The 22,907-nt window shown below is 49.3% G+C and overlaps 1 protein-coding gene across 5 annotated transcripts in view; it reads left to right on the forward strand.

Moving 5' to 3' along the window:
- The window catches only part of KIF13A (kinesin family member 13A), a 2,203,773-nt gene that overhangs the window by 1,207,560 nt on the left and 973,306 nt on the right, over positions 1-22,907 (forward strand). The window lies entirely within an intron of this gene.

Raw genomic sequence — 22,907 nt, forward strand, 5'->3', positions numbered from 1 at the left:
GAAGCTGAAGGCAGGTTTGGCTGGCTGCGCAGCTATGCCTAAAGACTTAGCAGCGATTTTGGATTCCTTACATTTTTCTAAGGATTCGTCGGCTTTCTGGCTGAAAAGAAGATCACCTTTCGAAGGGCATGTCCAGAAGTTTAACATTGACAGTAGGTGAGAAACCAGATGTTTTTAAATATTCCTGCCTTCTTAGCGTTGCTGTTGACGCCATAGATGAACCCACACAGTCGGCGATGTCCAGGCCTGTTCGCAGAAACAGCCTGGCCACCTCTTTCACACTTTCCGCTAGCTGTATGAAGTCCTCGTGCATCTCTCCTTCAGGGACGTACTGCACAGTATTCTCAACTGCTGTCCATAGACCTAAGGAGTACTTGGCAAAACTGCTTGCCACATTTGTAGACTTAAGGGCCATACTGCCCAAAGTGAATGCTTTCTTCTCCAGCATGGGGTCTGGCATGGATTCACATGCTCATGAATATTCCCCGTTGTCAGGCTGGGAATCCTCAGTAAAGAAAAAATCAGTTTCAGTTTAGTTTCTGAACCGTCTTTCTACTAATAACCAATCACTGGTCTCTGGCTCATACTGCCCCCAGCCAATGACTCCCCTCTACCTAAGCCACTCCTCTGGCAGCCATCTTCAGATTTGGTAGCACGTAAAGTGGCAGTAGGACCAAGAGAAGAGCCGCAGAGGGGTTGGAGGGAGGGTTCGCATGTGAATCCATCCCATGCTGGAGAACAACAGTTACAGGTAAGTAACTTGTTCCTTCTAAAGCATGGGGTCTGGCATGGATTCATAGGCTCATGAATACAAGAATACATAGCAGTACACACATGCACAACCACGGGAGGTGGCAAGGCCCAACATTAAGCATTACAACAACTCAACATTAAGCATCTCTTACCTCCTCACCAGGCTCACCTTCAAGAGAACAGGTTGCGCAGCACTGCCTGGCCGACTCTGGACTCCTGCCTGGAGTCCCAGTCGACGCAGTAGAATCTCGTGAAGGTGTGTGTCGACCTCCATGTAGCAGCCCTGCAGATGTCCAGCAGGGGCACACTAGACAGGAACGCTGTGGTAGCTGTGATCGCTCTGGTTGAATGGGCTCTCGGACGGTTGACAACCGGTGACAGTGCATGATGCAGCCGGAGAGCCATCTGGAAATGGAAGCCTTCAAGAGGGGCTTCCCTTGGTTCGCAGGTCCAAAGTTCACAAACAGCTGTGATGTCTTCCGAAGACTCTTCGTGCGGTCCACATAGAACTTCAGCCACATCCAGCAAGTGCAAATTCCTCTCAGCCCGCGACAAAGGCGACGGGAAGAAAACGGGTAACACCAAGGGCTCGTTGAGATGGAAGTCTGACGGCACCTTGGGCATGAAGGAGGGGTGCGTCCTCAGCACTACCCTCATCTTGAGGAATGTCAAATATGGAGGTTTACCGGAGAGGGCCTGGATCTCTCCCAATCGTCGTGCTGAGGTGATGCCTCAAGTGCTGTTAAGCCGCTCACTTTGACATCCGTGCAGAGCCTAAAACACAGGTTTGAATCCCGGCGGGGCCAAACTCAGCCTTTCATCCTTCCGAGGTCGATAAATGAGCACCACACACCGTGGGTAATAATAAGCAGCGCTCAGATACCTGAGGATTAGTAGCGCTATATAAATGCCAAATTATTATTATTATTATTATTATTATTATTAAGAAACGCTGTCTTCCATGACAGGAACTTCAACGGTGCTGAATGCAGAGGCTCGAATGGCGGCCCCATAAGCCTGGTCAGCACCACGTTGAGCTCCCACAGCGGGTCCAGAGCCTTCACCGGCGGGAATGATCTGAACAGTCCTTTCATGAACTCCTTCACCGGGCGATGAGACCACAGAGATGATCGCCCCAGAGTTCTGGTGTAGCGAGAGATCGCTGCCAGATGGATCTAAATGGAGATGTGCGCCAGCCCCGCCTTGGCCAGCGACAGCAAGTACGGCAGCACTTGAGGGGCCGTAATCCGTAGAGGGTTGATCTTCTGTGCGACCAGGATCATCCTGCACCGGGACCGCCTTAGTTGACTGATGAGTCGCAGGAGCAACGGCAGCAGCGGAAATGCATACAGGAACAGACCGTCCAAGAGGAATGAGAATGCGTCGCCCATACTCCCCGGCCAGGGAAACTGCTGGCGAACCTCTGGCACTTGCTGTTCGTCGCTGTTGCGGATAGATAGATCTGGGGATTGCCCCATCGTCGGAACAGACAATCCACTTGATCCTGCCGAAGCTCCCACTCGTGGCAAGAACGCAGCTCCCTACTGATTGAGTTGGCAATGGTGTTCTTCATTCCTGCCAGATGGAAGGGTACCAGGAACATCCCGTGGGCAACGGCCCAGTGCCACAGATCCTGCGCTTCCTTGGATAGAGTTTGTCTTCGAAGCTGCCCGCTGCCTGCATCCAACGGGCGTCGAACTCCTGCAGTGGCCGCATCTGCAACCTGCATAGGCGCACAATGACATCATGCCGATTAGGGACTTGATGGGCCTCACCCTGGCCTTCTCCATGGTCAACAGCTGTTGTACCTTGTCCAGGATGGCCTTCGTCCTTTCCTCCGACAGTGAAGTCAATCGCGCTATTGTGTTGAGTGTGGCTTCCAGGAACAGGGCGTCTTGCGACGGTACCAAGTGGGATTTCGCAAAGTTGATTGAGAATCCCAGATCCGTGAGCAGTCGGACGGTCTTCGCTGTGTGATCGATGGCAAGTTCCCTTGACTTTGCCTGGATGAGCCAATCGTCCAGGTAGTGGCATACGTGGATCCCCTGCAGGCGCAGCTGCGCCGCCACTGGCGCCAGGCACTTGGTGATGACCCTTAGCGCGGACTTCAAACCAAAGGTTGTGGCCTTGAACTGGTAGTGTCGCCCTTGGACCACGAATCGTAGGAACTTTCGATGTCCTTTGTGTATGGGGGATGTGGAAGTAGGCATCCTCCAAGTCTAGCGATGATAGGAAGTCGCCCTCCCCCAGCTGTCCCAGCACGTGCTGAAGGGTGGCCATCCGGAATTTCTGGGACTTGATGTATTTGTTTAGATGACGAAGGTCCAGGATGGGTCGCCAGCCGCCGGTCTTCTTTCGGATGAGGAAGTACTGCGAGTATACTCTGGAGCCCCAGAGCCTCTTCGGGATGAGTTCTATCGCGCTCTTTTTTGGTATTAGTCGTATCTCTAGAAGTAGCTGTGGCACATCGTTTTCCTTCCTGGCCACGGGTGGTAGACGAGGACACTAATTCCAGAGTGTGCCAGTGGGCAAGTACGTCTAGCGCCCAGTGGTCCGTGGAGATGATCTCCCACGTGTTGACGAATTTTGCCAGCCGGCCTCCCACCGGGGTGCATGGGTGGGGGCCAGACGTCACAGCCGGTTTGATCTTGCTTCGCCGAGGCCTTGCCGCCTTGGCCTCCTTGATGGCAACGCCGATGTCCTCCGGCCTTGCTGTGGCCTCTGTAGGCCTCCTGCGCCGATGAGCGGGCGGCTTGGCGAGAAGGCGAGGAACTGCCCCCAAATCCTTTGGAGGCACCTTGAGACATGCTTCCGGGGGTCCGAAAGGATGGCCGTCGTGGATGGAGAGAACCCAAGGCCCGTGCCGTCTCGGTGTCCGCCTTGATGGCCTGCATTGACTCGTCCACTGCCTTGCCGAACAGGTTGTTCCTGTCGAAGGGCATGTCCAGTACACTGGTCTGAACGTCCTGACGGAAGTCGGTTGCCTTGAACCAACCGCGTCAGTGAAGGCAAAAGCTGTTGCCCATCTGTCGAAACCCTGTGTCAGTGATGTCCATAGCCACCGTGATGGCGTGGTCCGACGCCACCTCGCCTTTCTATAGGATTTCAAGGGCCTCCACCCTCTTGTCGTCTGACAGGAAATCCAGGTGGGGAGCGATCTTGAACCACAGCTCCCTGTCGTAGCGTGCCACGATCGCGAGGCCGTTGGCCGCTTTGATGATCGTCCCCGCGACAATATGACTCGTCCCATGGCGTCCAGCTTCTTCCCCTCGCCGTCCGGTGGGAAAGTGGAAGTTGATGCCGTCGTCCATGCCGATTTCTTCTTGGCCGCTGCGGAGACCACTGAATCAGGGGACGGCTGAGCTCTAAGGCACATCGGGCGGAATCTGGGACCCGGTGCTTCTTCTCAGGCCAGTCCCTCTTCGCAGGAGCCATGGACGGGTTCCTGAGCAGCGACAGTCCTTCGTCCCAGATGTCGTACAGTAACGGCACTGAGAGGACGGTCTTCCTCTTGGCCTCCCGTCGTTGGTAGAGGAAACTCTCCTTCTTCTGCTCTTCGGGACAAAGCTGGAAAAGCTCTGATGCCCTGGCGATCATGGAATGAAAGGAGCCAATTTCGTCAGGAGGGGAGGCCTGGGCAGGGGGTGACGGGAGATCCGTCCCGTCATCACCACCATCATCGTCCGTCCCCACCGCATCCCTTGGAGGGGAAGGAGGTGAAGGCTGGAAAGGCGGGGGAGGATGTATTCACCTCCGCTTGTTCGGTGGGCCACCCGACGATCCAGGCTCAGCTGGATCGTCCACTGGGGGTAAGGGCAACCATATCCTTATCTCCGTACACAGGGTCTGGATAGCCATCAAGATTGTTCCTGAGTTGTCCTGTGGCATAGGCATCGGTTGCGACGGGAGAGACGGCTGGGGAGTGGGTTCCTCCGTCTCTGCCACGGCCCGCGTCTCCTCGTCGGCTCCACCGTTGCTCTCTACGTCCGCCTCGTCAGGATCCCTCCCGTAGGACCGGACTTCCTCGAATCTCTTGTCCAGGATCTTTGCGACGCAGCCAGCTCATCTTCGGAGGTAGTATCTGTGTCCGTTATGGTTACCGTGCCCCCCCTTTCTCCTCCCAGGGTTTCAAAGGGGTCTTCTCGATAGGCTGAAAAGATGATTCCCTGCGGGGTGGCAGGGAAACTCTAGGCCCGGAAATCATCTCCACTGGGGTAGGCTCCACCAGCTTAGCCAGGGCCGCCATGACTCTCCTTTGCCGGGTGAATCAAGGCCTTCACGACCTTAGACGTGCCTGAGGCCTTCACCTTAGGGGGAGGGTCGCTGACCCGCTCCCCCTTGGCTGACTCCGTCGGGATCGACCGGGGCTTCTCCCGAAGTTTACCCGGGTTCTCCGACTTCCTCTTCACCGAGCCAGAGCGTTGGCTTGTGGATGATGGCGTTGGTGACATCGCGCCCTGCTGGCAGCCCAAGAGCCCGAACCATCGGTGCTCCCGGTGCCCACGGACTCGCGGTACTTTGCCTTTTGTTGGGTCCCTGGAGCGCCCTCAAAGGTCTTAGAAGACCGCTTGGACTTCTTATCACCTGCTGCTGGGCTCTTCCCCTCCAGCCAGTTGGAGAGTCGAGTACGACGGTCCCTCATTGTCCAGTCGGACATGTTCTTACAGAGCGCACAGTCCTTCTCCACGTGCGATTTGTCATCGTCAAGGCAGTAGAGGCACCGGGACTGCTCATCTTCCTTGAAGATGTTCTGTAGTCCACATCCAGGGCAGCTCCTGAACAGCTTGAATCCCACAGGCGTCGTGTTTCCTTTGTCCTGGGCCATGACCATGCGGGGTAGGCCACAAAGATCTTCCGGAATCCTCCAAGAAGAAAAAACTCGCTAAAAATTCACCATTGAGGGGCGTAGACAAATTCCGAAACGGGTCCCCTTTAATCGGAAGTAGAATCAGTGGAGCCTGAGGCCCGATTGACCGAAAATATAAGAGTAAACTCTTTGATAAAACGCAGTAAAAGCTCAAGAGCTATAGCACGAGGACTCCCAACACTTGAACGTGCAGTAAAAATCTGAAGATGGCTGCCAGAGGAGGGGCTTAGGTAGAGGCCAGTGATTGGCTGGGGGCAGTATGACCCAGAGACCAGTGATTGGTTATTAGTAGAAAGACAGTTCAGAAACGAAACTGATTTTTTCTTTACCCAGGATTCCCAGCCTGATGACAGGGGAATATTCATGAGCATGTGAATCCATGCTAGACCCATGCTGGAGAACAACAGTTACAGGTAAGTAACTTGTTCCTTTTCTAAGACATCAACTTTTTTTGCTTCCCTGTCGGGAGGCAGAGTGGAAGATGCGGGTCTAGATTAGACAGTGGCAGCCCGCATAACAAGCACCTCCAGGGAAGGGTGAGAAGAGAGGAATGAAGGGTCTCCTCTAGCCGGCCTATAATTCCTGGAAATGGTGGAGCTGATGGGAGGAATAGAACATTGATGCTGCCACATCATTTTTAAAGGATCAGCAATGACAGGGTTTAAAGGCATATTGCGCTCTGTGTGGTGAGACCATCTAAAATATTGGTAAGGTCATAACCTTGTATTGGCACCACTGATGAATGAAATCCTAGGGTATCAATAACCCTTTCTACTAAAGCCCTGAATTTAGACATATTATGAACACAGGGCTGCGAATGCGGAAATTCGAGGTCTGAAGGGGTGTCCAGACCGCTGGCGTCATGGAGGCCTTGAGCTAACTGGAAAGCTGATGTTGGTCTTCAAAATAATCGACCCCTCCTGTACCTAAGTAAATGGGGTCAACATCCTCCTGATCATCGGCATCATTATCATTGAAGATACTTGCCATGGTATTGAAAAATTCGGACTGGGGTTGCGTGTGAAGGTTTTCTCAACAACGTCGACGTCAAGGGTTTGTCTTTCGGCGACGATATGGTAGATGTTGGTGTCGAGACGCCGTAGCGTCAACATCCTTGGATGCACAGGGTTGATCCGGCTTCCATTGGACCTCAGTGTCGAAAGATTTATCTGTGCTATTTTTTAGCAAAGCACCCCGTAAGGGCGTCTTCTTCGTCGGGAAGCCTACCAATGGGAGGGGCCAGTCGGGCCCTATCTGCGGCAAGAAGGGTACTGAGACTGCAGCTGCTACCGGCCTATCGGCCGAGGGGTCCAAGGATCCTCCTAGTCCCGCCGTAAAGGAGCCAAGGGGCTCACATACTGGAACTCATTCCGAGGGGCTCTGCCCTATTACCAGGTCTACGCCTGAGGGGGTGCCTAAACGCAGCATAGACAGCACTACTGGAATCATGGCCGAGGGTCAGCAGCCTAACAGGCGTACGCCTGAGGTGCAGGGAGGGACAGAGCCTAAGCCTACCAGCAAACAGTCTGAATCCAGGCCCATGTCATTCACGGATCCACATGCAGAAGGCGCAGACAAAATGGGAGCCCACAGGGACAAGATGGTGGCCAGACCAGAGACCCGCCATTCTGACGAACCCCAAAGGTGGGAAATCTCGGCTACCAGGCCAGAAGCCCACACATCTGTCTAATCTACAAAGTAGGAAACCACTGCAAGGTCAGAATGGATATCTATGCCTCAGGTTACCTGGTGCACAACTTACCCTACCATCACGGGAAAAGCATGTTACACGGAAGCGTCATTCTCACATGACGCTGGCAGGCAGCAGTTCATACCCCCACAGCAGGCTCCGTTCCAGGAGCGCTCCCAGCCAGCCTGTGAGGAGCGTTTCTTTGATACATTCTTAGCGCTCATGTGGATCCTGCAGATTGGAAACATCTTTAAGGGCATTATACAGGACATGATACCCCATGCTTCCTCAGGATCCCGGGCCGGTGCAACCCACGCCACTGTCGCAACCCATGACACCGGTAACCGCAGCCCCGCCTCCACCTGCGGCACCCACTTAGCCGCCGACAAATGATTCTACTCGTGTTGACCCAGAGACCCCTATAGATACAGGGGATCTGCAGGACACAGACAACGAGGAGCAGGACACACCTTTGTCGGCAAAGGCATTCCATGACAGAATTGCCGACCTGGTGGAGTACTTCGGCATCACACAGCCACAAAAGGAACAACCAGAGACTGAGTCTTGGCTGAGGTCATCACCATCAGGGCAGAGTCCAGATCCGGGATTCCACTGCAAAAAGATGTGGGGTCCCTGGCTAAGATGGGGTGGTTGAAACCTCATTCCACATAGCTAACAAGCAAAAGACTGGATGTGAAATTTAGGCAAGTGGAGGGCGACTCTCTGGTCTTATCGAGTCACCCTCAGCCGCTTTCATCCGTCATCACGGCAGTGTCTGTGTAGGCCAAACCGCAGTCGTCATCGGCAAGCACGTCTATTTCTGCGCTCCAATGCAAGGAGGAGAAGGTCCTAGAGGCCTACGAAAAGAAAGTGTATTTCAACACGGTTTTCTATCTCAGACAGGCCAATGCTGACGCCATATTGGCTGCGGCAAACCTAAGTCTGTGGAGGGAAATTGCTGACTTCCTCCCGGACCTTCCTTCCCCCAAGCAGGCATCCTTCAAGGCCGTCCTGGCAGAGGCCAAGTTGGTGGCACAAGACATCATGGAGGATACCGTTGCCCACATTGATACGGCAAGTAGAGCCGCCTGTGTAGCCACAGACATGAGAAGGATTGCCTGGCTGAGAGCAACCAGGTTCAATTCTGACGTCCTTGAGAGAATCTTAGATCTCCCTTTTGAGGGAGGTAACTTGTTCCACTCCACCACAGATGACGAGGGGCTGGACAAAAAGAAAAGCAACTCCCAGACAGCCAAATCACTGGCTATTCTTACCAAGCCTGCAGCCAAAAAATGTGGGCAGGGCCAGTCTTGCCTGGACAAAGGCTGGACCTTCGGCAGGTTACGAGGCTTCCAAGACAGCCGGGCCAGGTCTCCCAGCCATCACAGGCGTAAACAAGAAAAATCATCTCATAAGGATTTCTTTCAGTCCCCCTCCTGGGCACCAGCCTTAGAACCAAAGAAGCAATGATGGGGCGTTTCAGATCCACACCACCCCAGTCGGGGGCAGGTTGGCTCTCCACATTCAGGCTTGGAGGGCATGGTTTTCGGATGCCTGGTTTATTTCTGTAATCTCGCAGGGCTTCTGGCTACCTCTTCCATCTCCTCCTCCTTGTCCTCCCTCCCCCGTTCCACAAATCGGGACACCATCACTCATAGCAGAAATGTGCTCCCTTATTGCGAGTGAGGTGGTAGAGCAGGTTCCAATCCCCCAGCAGGTGCTGGGATTTTATTCCTGCATCTTTGACATTCAGAAGAAGAACCAAGCTGCCCTGCGAGAATTCCTAGATCTTTCCTTCTTCAACCTGCACCTGCCTCTACAGAAATTCAAAATGGTGACTCCAGCTCTGATAGCAGAGATGCTGTGTGGGGGAGACTGGACGTGCTCCCGGGATCTGAAGGACGCATATTTACATGTCCCCATACTGCAGTTGCATCAACCCTTCCTCAGGTTTCGGGTCATGGGTCTGCATTTCCAATACAAGGTACTACGATTCTACCTGAATTCAGCACCCAGGGTCTTGACAAGGCTCTTGAATGTGGTCACGGCTCTGCTCCGGTCAGAGGGTCATCATGTATGCCCGTACCTCGACTGGTTAGTCTGAGCAGGGTCTCCGTACCAAGTCGAGTATTCAGCCGCCATTCTCATGAGCATGCTCTACGAGCTGGGCTTCTCGCTCAACTTCCAGAAGTCGCAGCTACAGCCGACACAAACACTGGTATTCTTGGGTCTTCTGTGGGACACGCAGATGCAAATGGTGTTCCCCACAAGGGAAAAGGTGGCAACTATCAAGGCTGCTGTGGGTCACTTCCACAGCAGGACTGTAATCACGGCATGCTGGTACCTGCACCTATTAGGTGTGATGGCGACCTGTCTCCTGGCAGTTCCCTTCACCAAGCTACGAATGAGGAGGCTGCAGCTTCATTTCTCTGCCTCCTGGGATCAGGAATCGGGAGCTTAGGCGGCAGCATTCACCATATCCGCGCACCTGCATGTGTACCTGGAGTGGTGGAGGCAGGAGTCCAACCTCGTGGCAGGCAGACACTTCAGACAGCCCAAGGCGGACCACACCATTACGACAGACTCCTCCATCCATGGGTGGGGGGGCCACCCTGAGCATACATTCTGTACATGGTCTATGGTTGAGGGAGGACCTGCGGAACCATATCAACTGACTGGAAATTATGGCACGGAAGTACGCTAAAGTATGCTGTTGGCTGGTGAGAACATTTGATTTGGACCTGCCTGCTCGTCCGCCGCTTCACCCTTGCAAGGTTTCTCCTTGCCGTGCAGTGTGTCAACGCCAAAGCGGACATCATTTTAAAGTACACGGAAGTTGCCTGACCCTCTATCCTTTGAAGTAAATAATCATTATTGACTTTATTGACTTTACTTGCGTAGTGTGAGCAATCGCGTTCAGCGTTACACCACCCTCTGTTGCCTGCACTAACGCCTTCCCCTCCCTTTATTTGCAGCTTGTCACTCATTGGGCTAGCTCCATCAAGCCCGCCTTTGTCCACGCCCACAACCTCTTCAAATCCTGTGTGTGCAGCGCACACGCGCGCGCACATGGAAGTACGCTAAAGTACGCTGTTGGCTGGCTAGCTGGTTGTGGGTTGTCTTCACAACTCTACGCATAAAGTGTGAATTTAGGGCTAGTACGCATTTTTTATGTGACCATTTACTGCTTTTTCTTTTCCTGTATCCATCATGTTTCTACGTGTCGTTGATTTAACATCTCAAACACGTTTAGCTTAATCGGTGTTTAGCTCTACTAACCCTGTGCATGAGACTCACGGTTCTGTCGTTTCTGTAAAAAAATTTAAAAAAAACACATGGCTGCGGGATTGAGGAGCGCGAAGGGAAACCTGACGCCCGCGCTTCCAGTGTCTGCAATGACCATTGATTCTTTGATCTGCAATGGCAACCCCTCATATACTGAGTCGGGCGCTATTGCACCGTCTGCGGTGTGTCTTCTAGAAGAAGAAACGCATACGCCTCGATTAGGTTCCCATGCTGCACAAATTCATGAGCAAGGAAATTCTGAGGTCCATAACTGTACACCTCCGTTAACATCGACTGTAACTACTGAAATTATTAACACTATCAGCCCCGAAGTCCGTAAGGCCATTGAGGATTTCAGAAGCTGCTCTGAATCCCCGCTGTCTTCGGAAAGCAGCAAAAGGCAATTCGATTTAACTATGTAAAAAATGGACGCATTGGACCAAGCAGTATGTCGTTCCATTGGTACCCTTACCCCTGTGGTTTTCAATTCTGTCATAAAGCGGATGTCATTTCATCCACACCTGCCCAGACATACCCAAAATGTGTTGGACACGAGTATCGACATTGCTGACGATATAACTAAAGAAGTGCCTCCATCCCAGTTCACTTATTCTCCTGAAACTGATGAAGTGCAGGATGTAGCATCCCCCATAAAGTCTTCAGCAGTATTGAATGTCACTTCGAATGGAAATGAAGATGTTGCGCCCCATTCCCCAAACACCTTTCCGGTCATTATTCGCATTTTGGATCTCCTTGACAAGGGCCACGATTTAACCCATTTGGAACTGAAGGAGACCAAAGTAATGCTTTCGCTAATGACTTCTAAAATGGATCGCATTGAGGGGTTCATCATGGCCGCAGAGACACTAAAAAATCTGAGCGGGGAACCAAGCTCTAAATTAAACCCCACAACTCATCCGAGTGTAAGAGACAACATTACCCAATGCAGCCTTGATCAAGCTCCAATACCCATATTAATATCGCAAGAGCTGCCTACGTCTCCAACTACCTGTAACTGCCAGAATGAGGTGAAAGAACTCAAAGTAACTATCGAAGCAATGAACAACATGATCATGCTCCACTTTCCACAACCGATTCAATCAAATAATTGTCCTGACAGCCCAACTGAATTGCTCAAACTGCTGGAACATATGAAAACAGAACCTAGCGATGAGCCTCCACCTGAAGAAAATGTTTGCTTCATGTCCAGGAGAGCAAAATAACTACATCTCAGAGCAGTAAAGAGATACGCATAACGACGCAAGGACATACTTTTATAGGGTTCTACATCACATGACTCACTAGGCATCTCTCCGACAGCCCCGTCCTCTGATACAACTGCTGATGACGATCACATTGATCTCCAACAACTTTCTAAAGAAAGTCAAGAAGCTCTAATTCCAGTTAAAAAATCCTTGCCCAAAAACCCTCAAAAAATAACCAAAAAGAAAAAAAATGTCAACTCAACCAATATGGCAAACACGGGCAATGTCAATCAATCTGACAATTCTAACACCAACAACATAGAAATGATTATATCCCAAGTTGCTGAAATGCCAACAATAACAAATGCAGAAAGCCAAAAAATCCCTATGTCAGGAAGCATTTTGACCATGTCTTTAAAGCCACTGAAAACTGACTTACCCATTCAACTGACGGGAATGAAAACCAATTTGGCAAGTTATTTTCCAGCATGCGGGAGAAGTCGGACTACTCGCCTCGACGAAGCACCTTCGCAGGAACCAGCAATCTGTTTAATGAAGAAAACCTATAGCGAAGCTTGCACCAACGCACTAAATGGCTCGCCTATCCGGACACAAGCCACAGATCCTCCGACTGCAACACATCCGAGGATAGTGGTGAATGGCCAAGGGAAAGAACTAACCATAATGTCACATCCTTCTCTCATAGATACAGCTCTACAACCGAAGACCCAAGTGCCCATTATTTCTAATATTCCATCCCCTTCAACTAATAATCGTATTTCGGTACATGGTCTCGCGTTGTCTAAATCTATTCCAGCAGACCGGAATGCACCTGTAACAAATTATCATGAGATACTAGACCTACTGCGGAAAGAACTCCACGAAGGTCTTTTGAAAGTTGAAGGAGCTAACAATCTAACAACCTCAACCTTGACATGCTTTGAAAATCAAACTCGGCCCAAAACAACAACGGATGAATCTTCTACCAATGTCACAGATCAATCTTCCGACATAACACAAGAAAACAAAACTGATAAATTTCACTTACTAGGATTCGAAGGCAACTGCGAATTCCTTGGACCGAACAGAATTAACCCAGCTTTTCTCTTAGAATTATTCACACATATTGCTCAATTACGAATGTTTAAAACAGAAGACCTACTCACTATCTACAGAAAATAATTATCGCGCAGTGTGCTACATGAACTCGGAAGCTGCCAAGAAATTCCTATGGTTCAACAGAGATGGAATTAAAGATGAAGGTCTCACTTTAAGCTCTATTGCAAATGAGATGGAAGCAAAGAATTTCATCCAATATAAATGCCCACATGCTGTCACTTTACCGCTGCAATTATCCTCGGCAAAGAACTCTCATATTGATGAAAACAGTGCTATCAACGAGCTATTGACCAAAATGGGCAATTCCAAGAGTCTACCCTGGCTAGCTCCAATGCTTAATGCCATCCTAAAATCTAACGAATCTGGACCTAGCACGTAGCCACCCACAAAAACGTACTTAACACTCTTATCATGGAATTCGTCTGGTTACTCCAATCTTATGAAATGGCACTCACTTTTACAAAATCACAATCGCCCATCTATCTTGATGATTCAAGAAACTATGAAAACCAAAACATTTACGTTGCCCGACTATACCACACATTCGACTCCGGCCTCTCGAGCCGCTTTTGGACGTCCATCTGGAGGACTGATGATAGCAATAGATAATGCCTTGATGTTGGACTCAAGAATCATTTGGAAGGCAGACAACCTACTAGGGACATTATTGAACACCAACACCAACAAACATCGTCATCTTATTATAATAACGATTTATTGGAATCCAGTGCATATTCTAATAGAAGATATGATTGATGCAGTCAACAACTGTATCGAATTCATAACTCATGAATACCAAAAAACTGACATAATTGTTGGAGGTGATTTCAACTGTGATTGCAGGAAAAACGATGAACTAAGAGGCTTAAAAAGAAACGCCCTATCTAAGCGTAGAGGAACGACATGGAGGAATTTCTTCCATGACTGGGATTTGGATATCATCATAGCCGACCAATCCTCTCAATGGTCCACTTGGTCAAGGGACATAAAGTCTTCTACGATAGACTTTATATTTGCCACACACAATCTGCTCTTAATCTCAGCCCCGTTAATAATTAACCAGATGCCATACGGGGACCATGCACAAATGGTTTGTAAAATGAGTCTCTTTTGTTCTCATTTGCCGGTCGATCATTCTACTGCATTGGTAGAACTAGACCGCCCGCAGACTTCGCTTAGATGGAGTCAAGGCTTATGCAAGCAATTTGTGAAATATGTAGCCCGAAGCACTGCTAAGTGTACTATTCATAATGAAAGGGAGAAAATATACTCTGACCTCATCCACGCAACGTTAATATTTTTCAGCAAACAAAGCGTGAACTCGACTCATTTACATTCTTATGACCCACTATGTAAAGATCTGAAAAGTGCACAAAATAAAGCATTAAGGCAGCTGCGGACAACTGGCCTATCGCATGAGATGCACCGTACTCAGCAGAATCGTATTATGGCTTCATACAAACAAAGTATGAAACACGGTAGAATATCAAGATATAATGAAGCCAACTGCAAACTCATCAGAGCCATAGTGGGACATGACACCCGTACTATATGGCGCACCATCAAAAACAATCAAAAACAAATACTGTTACTGACACCAAACTCTATACCAGAAGCTGTGTGGACCACTTATATCACAGAGAAATACAAGCTTCCTCTCAAATATCTGGACCTTCTCCCGGTCTCTGTCATATAACGAAATTCCTCGTTTAAAATGGACAGAATCAGACATCAAGTGGGCCATCTCCAAACTTCATTCTTCAAAATCAGCTGGGCCTGACGGATTTCCTCCTTGCCTGTATAAAGCAGACCCTGACTTCTGGGCCACGATAGTACAAACTAAATTTCAAGCCATCATCAACCAAGGTGCCATTCCAACGTCCTGGTTATCTGCTAATATTATTCCAATATACAAAAAGGGAGATCCATCTCTCCCGCAGAACTACCGACCCATTGCCCTAATAGATACTGAGGCTAAACATTTTGCGAAACCTCTGCTCTACGATCTAGAAAAGCATATTGAAAGATATGCTTTATATTCAAAATATCAAACAGGGTTCCGCAAGGGGATTAGTACTACCGTGAATGCTACAATTATGGCATTTATCATTGCAGGATCTAAAAAAACATCGGCTAATCCAGTTTATATCGCACTCATAGATATGTCATCAGCCTTTGACAATGTCGTCCGCAACCTACTGTGGATTAAACACATGGATATGGGAATTCCAAAAACCTTAATCTACTGGTTCATAGCATTACACTCCAACACCTCTTACAAAATCAAACTCACAACCAAGGGCAGTACGACAAAACCGATTAGCACCAGCTGGGGTTTGAAACAAGGTTGTAACCTTGCAGCAACCTTCTTTAACTTGTACCTTGCAGACCTCGATAAGAACTGGCATGAAAAAAACTTGTTCTCTGTCAAAATTGGTACCATCCAACTTAAATGGATCGCCTTTGCCGACGATATTATTATATTTGACCCTACGCCAAACTAAGGCTATTCGAAGAATTTGCATTAAGCCTCAACTTAACACCCAATCCTACTAAAACGGCAGTTATGAAATTTGGAGTTAAAAAAAGTACTGGCAAATTCCAATGGCAAATCATGGGAACCTCAATTCCTTGCATTGAGGATACCATCTATTTAGGCTATTACTTAACAGGGAATTACTCTATAAAAACATGGACGGAGTTACTGAAAGATAAAATTAGACCACTTCGATCTCAATTAAAAATTATCCATGCGAAATATTGCACATTCTCTCTAACTCCTGTCATCGAGTTTCTAACTTTGAAAATTGAAAGTGTGTTATTATATTCGCTGGATATATGTCTTTGTGAAATGGGACCGACTTTAGACCAACTTCAAGGCTCTGTCTTGAAAAGCGTAATGTGCTTCCCAATGTCCCTCCCAAATTCTCTGTTAAGACACGAACTAGGTCTAATAGCATTATCCACTCGCTGGAAATGGAGGCTTCTTACTAATTATGTAAAAATAATCTATCCGCTGCCTAACTCACTACTAATGGACATGAGGACAAGCATTGAAGCAATGCCCTCACCACCCTTAAATCAATATCGAGCTAAATTAGAGGCTATTTTAACTGACACCAACATTTCGGTGGACGATGTACACATCAGACCAGCTTATGCAAAAAAAAAACTATTTGAAATGGATTGGTGCAAGACCATTGAACAAATAGGGCACTACAAATTGCACAAAGAATATCATCTGTATACCAAGAAGCGTTTGCCCAGATATGACCATATAACACTATTTCCCTGCAATCATACACGGAAGGCCTATTTATGGTTTAAACTAAATCTCTATTATACAAGAGAAAGAACATCGCACTGGGCTGTGAGATCCAATGGAATAGCCAATAAGAATTGTAGATTCCCTTCGTGCACAGAATCTACTGAAACTCTAAAGCATCTAGTTCTATATTGTCCACACTTTAAGCACCTGAGATCTACACTTCTTATGGAATTTGTAAATATCAATTATGGCGATTGTCTAATATTCCTATGGGCCAGAATGAAGCAGGGCACCCACAAACCCTTAATTTACGCAGTAGGGAGATTATGTAAATTAATAGCCAAACAACTTGCGTTGTATTCTAATAACTGAAATGTCAAATGAGATATATCATTGTTATGCTTATCTAATTTCGAATTTGCATTGCTGGTTACACTTCTAAAAAATCTTAAAATTCTCAAGTTGTAAATACTAAAGAATATGTTTAACAAATTTAAGGAGCTATGTGCAACACTGATACTTTTATCTATTTACGTTCTTAATCACGATGATAAGCAATTGTATAATTTCAGCACGACATCGTATGTGATCTAAGAACTCTTACTAAGTTTTATCGAAATAATGTTCTTATTTTTCTAAGTTGATATTAGTGTTGCACTTTTAGGAATATGACTCAATGCTTTCTTATTCTTTGTAAAGGTTCTGTTATGTTATAATTGAACCAAGAACAAATAATAAAATTAAAAAAATTATGGCTATTTGGCTCTCGCTCAGGGCATTCCTTCCCATCATCAAGGGCAGAGTAGTATGCATTCAGAAAGACAACTCTACCTGCATGTAGTACCTCAACAAGCACTGTGCAGGCTGGCAATAGCCATTTGGGAATGTGCCATTGTGCCGGACATCTGGATCTCGGAGTACTCCTTCTGCGGGAGTCGTATCTAGAGGCCGACAGCCTCAGGCGGCTGGGCTCGGACAACTACGAATGGAAGGTACTGATGGAAATTTTCAGCAGGTGTGGTCACCCCAGCATAGACCTGTTTGCAGCGGAGAGCAACCGGACATGCCAGTGGTTCACCTCCTGGGGTCGACGGGGAATGGAATGTGGGCTTATGCGTTCCCCCTGACACCGCACCCCTCCCCCCCGCTCCATAGAGTCATAGGCAAGATCATGGATTCCCTCCAGCTGTATCTCATTCTAATAGCTCCCCAGGCCGTGGTTCTCAGGTTTTCTGCAGTTGTCGGACCAGCCTCCTGTTCCCCTCCCTCCTAGACCAGACCCTCTCCTAGTGCAGCCAGGAGGAGCGGAGATCCACCCCTCCCCAGAGAAACTAGCCCTAGCAGCTTGGTCCCTGGCAAGGTAACGCGTTAACATCTCCTGTTGTCTCAGGACAATCTGGAAATCATCCAAGAAGCCATGAGTCAGGCTACATGGAAACAGTACAAGAGCAAATGACAAGATTCTGCTTCTGGACCAAAGCGAATGGAGCGAACCCACTGACATGCACGCTAGACCAGCTTCTATAGTTATCTGCTTATTTAGATAGATCAGGGATCCAGGTGGACACGTGTCGGACATATCCGGCCGCCATAGGGGCATACAGGAACTCAGACAGGTATTCCTTTGTCATCCAACCCAGTGGTCAAAAGGCATCTTGTGGGGCTAACAAGATGTTACTCACCGGTTAGGCGCCTGCACCCGGTCTGGGACCTTAATGTGGTACTTGGCGCTCTGGCACACAAACCTTCTGTGCCCATGGCTACAGTAGAAATCAAATTAGTCACACTCGAGACAGCGCTCCTGGTAGGGCTCACCTCGTCTCGCAGAGTCACAGAAATTCAGGCTCTAGTGGCCACAGAGCCATACAATGTGTTTCGTCGGGACAAGGTGGTGATTCACACTCATCCACGGTTCCTCCCAAAAGTCATCTCCTCTCTCAATCTCAACGAGCAGAATTGTGCTCCCCACCTTGATCCCTAATCCGGCAGAGGAGGATGAAAAGATGCTCCACTGTCTCGATGTCAGACGAGCTTTAAAGTTCTCCCTGGCCAGGACTAAGGACTTCTGCAGATCGGACGCCTTGTTTGTCACCTTCGGAGGATCAGAACCAAGCGAGCAAGTGCCTAAGGAATCTATAGCCAAATGGAGGGTCGCAGCCATTCACGAGGTGCACAAGGCACAGCGCAAACAGGTTCCAAGGGACATGCACGCTGACGCAATAAGGGCCAAGGCAGCAGCGGTCGCTTTTAAACACCTTGTTCCATGGCAGGTGATTAGCAGGGCAGCCACCTGGGACACCCCATCAGCCTTCTGCAAGCATTACCATTTGGATACCAGCGCTTGGCTGACGCTGCCTTCGGGCAGGCGGTTCTGCGTAACTTGTTTGCATAAAATCCACAATCACTCTCCTCCCCAGGGCTTTCTAGTCTGTGGTAATCGCCCATGCAGGATGGAGGAATGTGAACGGGACGTAGTAGTAATTAAGTGTTACTCACCGGAGTGACTAACGCACTCCTAGTCCTTAGTCCCCTTTCCTCCATACTTCCCACCATCCTTGCCCCTAAAATAGCAGGGTTGTTAAACGATCTAATACAGCCAATGCGTCAAAGGGGACTGAGGTGTGGTGCCGGTGGGCGGAGTTAAGAGAGCACATGTTCCCAAGGCCACACCCCCATGCGTGTATGAATTTAAAGGGAACGTGTATTTTTCTGGTGAAAAAGGTTCTGTTCCCGTCCCTAGCAAGGGATGCCCTTGCAGGATAGAGGAAAGGGGTCTAAGGACTAGGAGTACGTTAGTCTCCCCAGTGAGTTACACTTAATTTACTAGGCAACAGCCTTGTCCATGCCCTTCTTATTAATTTGGTCAGTGCCCCTCCACCTTCTCGTTTTGTAACTTTCGTTCCTTGTCACAGGGCTTTCTGCCCGCTTTAGCAGACGCCTTGACCTTCCACGCAGTGCGCAGCATTTTCCCTGAAGCGCCCTTGGGTCATGCTCTTCTCTTTTGGGCTTACTGGTTTCTTTTGGCTGCTCTGGCGTTCTTTGCATTGTCCTGCGGTTGCTGTGGCTTGCCGTTGGCTGGGTGCAGCTTCCACCCCTTTGCCGCTTTTCGCCTGGGCCCATGCGTCTCCTGACAGCCTTGCGCTGCCCTTGATCTATCTACAGCAGACCTTCTGGCTTCCTGGCCTCATCCGGACAGCATTTCCAGCAGCCTTCCAATGTCAGGCTGCACTCTGCTTGCTTTTCAGCTTCCAACCAGCTTTGCGTGCAGCAAAGTTCTTTCTGCAGCATCTCTCTCCCTGCATTTCCCTTCATTCCCACGGCTGACGGGTATTTAAACGTCCCGCTACTATACAACTCCTGCCAATTACTAGAACACAGCATTAGGTGCCCAGATGCCACAGGGCTTGGCGCGCTATATAAATAAAATGCAATACAATAGGCTTCCTGGTTCTAGTAAGCTTCATCACTCCGATATTCTTTCTCGTCTCAGTACTTTGGTATAATTTGTCAGAAGGAACCCTGATGTCAAAATAAGATGGTTGGACAGGTTCAATATCACAATCAGCCATGTGGTGGGGGTGGAGTTTAAACCCAGAATGGAAAGGTGGATGCTGCGCTTCCTGCGACCAGTCTCTCTCTCTCTCTCTCTCTCTCTCTCTCTCTCTCTCTCTCTCTCTCTCTCTCTCTCTCTCTCTCTCTCTCTCTCTCTTTCTCTCTTTCTCTCTCTCTCTAGAGAGAGAGAGAGACACAGAGAGAGAGAGAGAGAGAGGGAGGGAGAGAAAGAGAGAGAGAGAGAGGGGGCTCTCCCCCCACATGATCCTCCCTTGGGCAGCCACCCCCAGGGTCGGGATCAGGTAGCGGCTGCCCTTTCCTGCCTATATGGGAAGAGAATGTCCCCAGAGCGGGAGTTATGATATCGCTTGATTCAATGCTCACCAGTGCTCACACACTCAGAGGGTCCACATTAAAGGACAGTGTTAATTGGAATCTTTTCAATATGGTAGTGCATAAAGGTTCCTTTGGACTTTTATTTGAATTGAGTTTCATCACTTTTAGGCTTTTTCTGAATTCTTGTAGTGAGGGTTTGCGCAAGACCAACCAGTAGTAGCGTAAACTGCTTACATCCATTTAAACCAAACTCTCACCGCTAAACGCAGCTTAGCAGTAATGTTTCACTCTTGGGTTGAGTGGAGACTGGGGTAACACACAAATCAAACGTAAGAGATGATCTAACCAAGGTAAGAAAAAGCAAAGATCTTGACGTGTGAACGACCATGGGTAAAGTACATGTCGCACTAGGGATAGTATTTCAGACTCACCATGTGTACGTCCCTTTTTGAGTCATGCAATACTCCACACCAACCACTAGATGTCGGCCGGCCTATGAAAAGCATGTGAATCCAAGCACATACAAGCATCAGAAAGATGATTACAGGTATGTAATATTTGTCATATATATATTTCTGAGGCTTGTGGAATCTGCTTAGATCACATGCTGTGCATAGGCCGACATCTAGTGGAAGCTGCGGAGTATTACAGTTTGTTTTTCGAAACTCGAAAATGGGCGTCGACACAGGGCGTGCCAGTAATACTATCCCTAGTGTGACGTCCACTGTACCCAAGATCCCTCACGCGTCTAGGATCCTCAGATTGTTTTTTTCCGCCATACTGGTCGGTAGCATTTTGCGGAGTCCCCTGGCCTTAGCCATACTTTTGCTAAAATTTAAAATAATAATCTATTGACATCCTTCCCCATCCCAACGTCGAACTTCGACACTCGACGCCGGCTGGAGAAGAAATCGACCGTCGGCTGCTGCACGACGGATTTGGGCCTCGGAAGGCCGCTGGCCTTGCCCCGGGCCTGGTAAGCCGCTGGCCTCGGCCCTGCAAGTAGGGAGCGTGGGGGGTGGTACATACTCTACACTCTATATAGGTACACCTTATATATTTCCTACACTTAACAGCCCGCTGCCTCAAGGTGCGTATGGAGGGTACCCCTTTTCAATTCTGCCCCAAGTGCAATCGCAAATACCCTTGGGTCGACAGGCACGCCACGTGCAATCTCTGCTTGCCGAGGGACCACCCCGAAGCGAACTGCAGAGCGTGTAGTAGGTTTAAACCTAAGACACTTAAGGACCGTTCGACGAAGCGTTGGGCCCACCACGCCAGGCAGGCGGCCATGGCAGCGGAGGGCGCCTTCAGCGATGGCAGCGACGCCGTACTTTCGGACGGCGAGGGCATTACGGCGTCGAAAGACAGCCGAGCGCAGGTCCCCGACCTCGGAAGGTCGTCCGGCAGGGCGGCTATGGGGAAGACCCCCGGCGACACAAGCGCTTCACATACTACACACACTAAACACACTAATTCCAACCGAGACTCGACGACGTCGAGTTCTCGGAAAGAGGCACAGACAGAACGGTCCGATTTGGTGTCCTCTGGGCGCTCTCGATCAAGATCGCTGCATGACTCCAGGCAATCATCCACTCTTGCCAAGAGTGCCTCGCTCCGTAGGCTAACAGAAGTTCGATCGTCGGAAGACGAAGACGACTTCCACCCCCAGGCCGCGCTCCAGGAGTTGGAGCCCGCAATTAAAGCCAGCGAGGCCCCACGCTCGAAGGACAGGGACACCTCTCCCGATCCTCGACGCCAGGCATCGAAAAACTCCGGAGCAACTAAGGGACAGGGAAAACATTTTTCTACGCACGGGGAGGGGGGAAAACAGCAGAAGAAACTACCTGTACATTCTTCCACACCTGTGAAACACTCCACCCCCCTAAACAGACAGACAAGCCCAGGTCTGCTGATAGGTCTACAACCAGCAAGGCAACTCAGGATAAATCCCATAGACTTGCTGAGAGAGTCATTCCCAGTTCCAAAAAATGGTCCAGTGAAGACATAGATAGGGTCATGTCAAGAATGTCTTCTTTGGCTGATTTTTATGATAAAAATCCAGAACATTTCCTCTCGTATGATCCACAAAGGGCCACACCCTCGGGCTCTACTGATCCTATCCCCCCGAGTAAGAAGGCCCGGTTTGAAACCCCGATGAGGTCTGAACCCTTCGAGGTACAACCTTACGCAACACCATACTCACGGTATCAAGGAGAGGCTTCCTTTTGTGGAGACCAAGAATTTGGTATGATAGAAGAGCAAACCGGGACGGGCTACTATGGGGATGATGAGGACCAGGAAGAAGAGGATGACCCGGAAACATACAGAGTAGATTCCCCGGTAGAGAACGAAGCCCCGGGTACCGACTCCCCGGTCGATAACCAACCCCTCCTAAATGAGGTTCTCGCTCGCGCAGCAGAACATTTCCACATTGACACCCACGGTGTACAGGAGGAAAGGGACTTCGCAGAAGAGTTAGTGGGAGAAAGGAGGCCTGTTGCCCAGACCATCCCTATCCTTAAATCCATTCAGCGGAGAATAGATCCGTCCCTGGTGAACCCAAACCTCACCAGAGCAGTCAATCCCAGGGTTGAAAAACTTTTCAGGGCGGCACAGTCTGACCCTCTCTATATAAGAGGACATCTGGAGCCAGACTCCCTAGTTGTCACCAACACTTGTAAGAGGGCTGGGACACCCTTGTCTTCGTCAGAAGCTCCTCCCGACAAGGAGAGCAAAAAACTATACGGTTTCGGCAGGAAGGTAGCCTCAACGTCCGCCTATCAAGCAAGGATTGCTAACTCCACCACCCTGTTGGCCAGCTACAACTGC

Source organism: Ambystoma mexicanum, chromosome 5p, assembly GCF_040938575.1.
Source record: "Ambystoma mexicanum isolate Mex_15411 chromosome 5p, UKY_AmexF1_1, whole genome shotgun sequence".
Classification (NCBI taxonomy): domain Eukaryota; kingdom Metazoa; phylum Chordata; class Amphibia; order Caudata; family Ambystomatidae; genus Ambystoma; species Ambystoma mexicanum.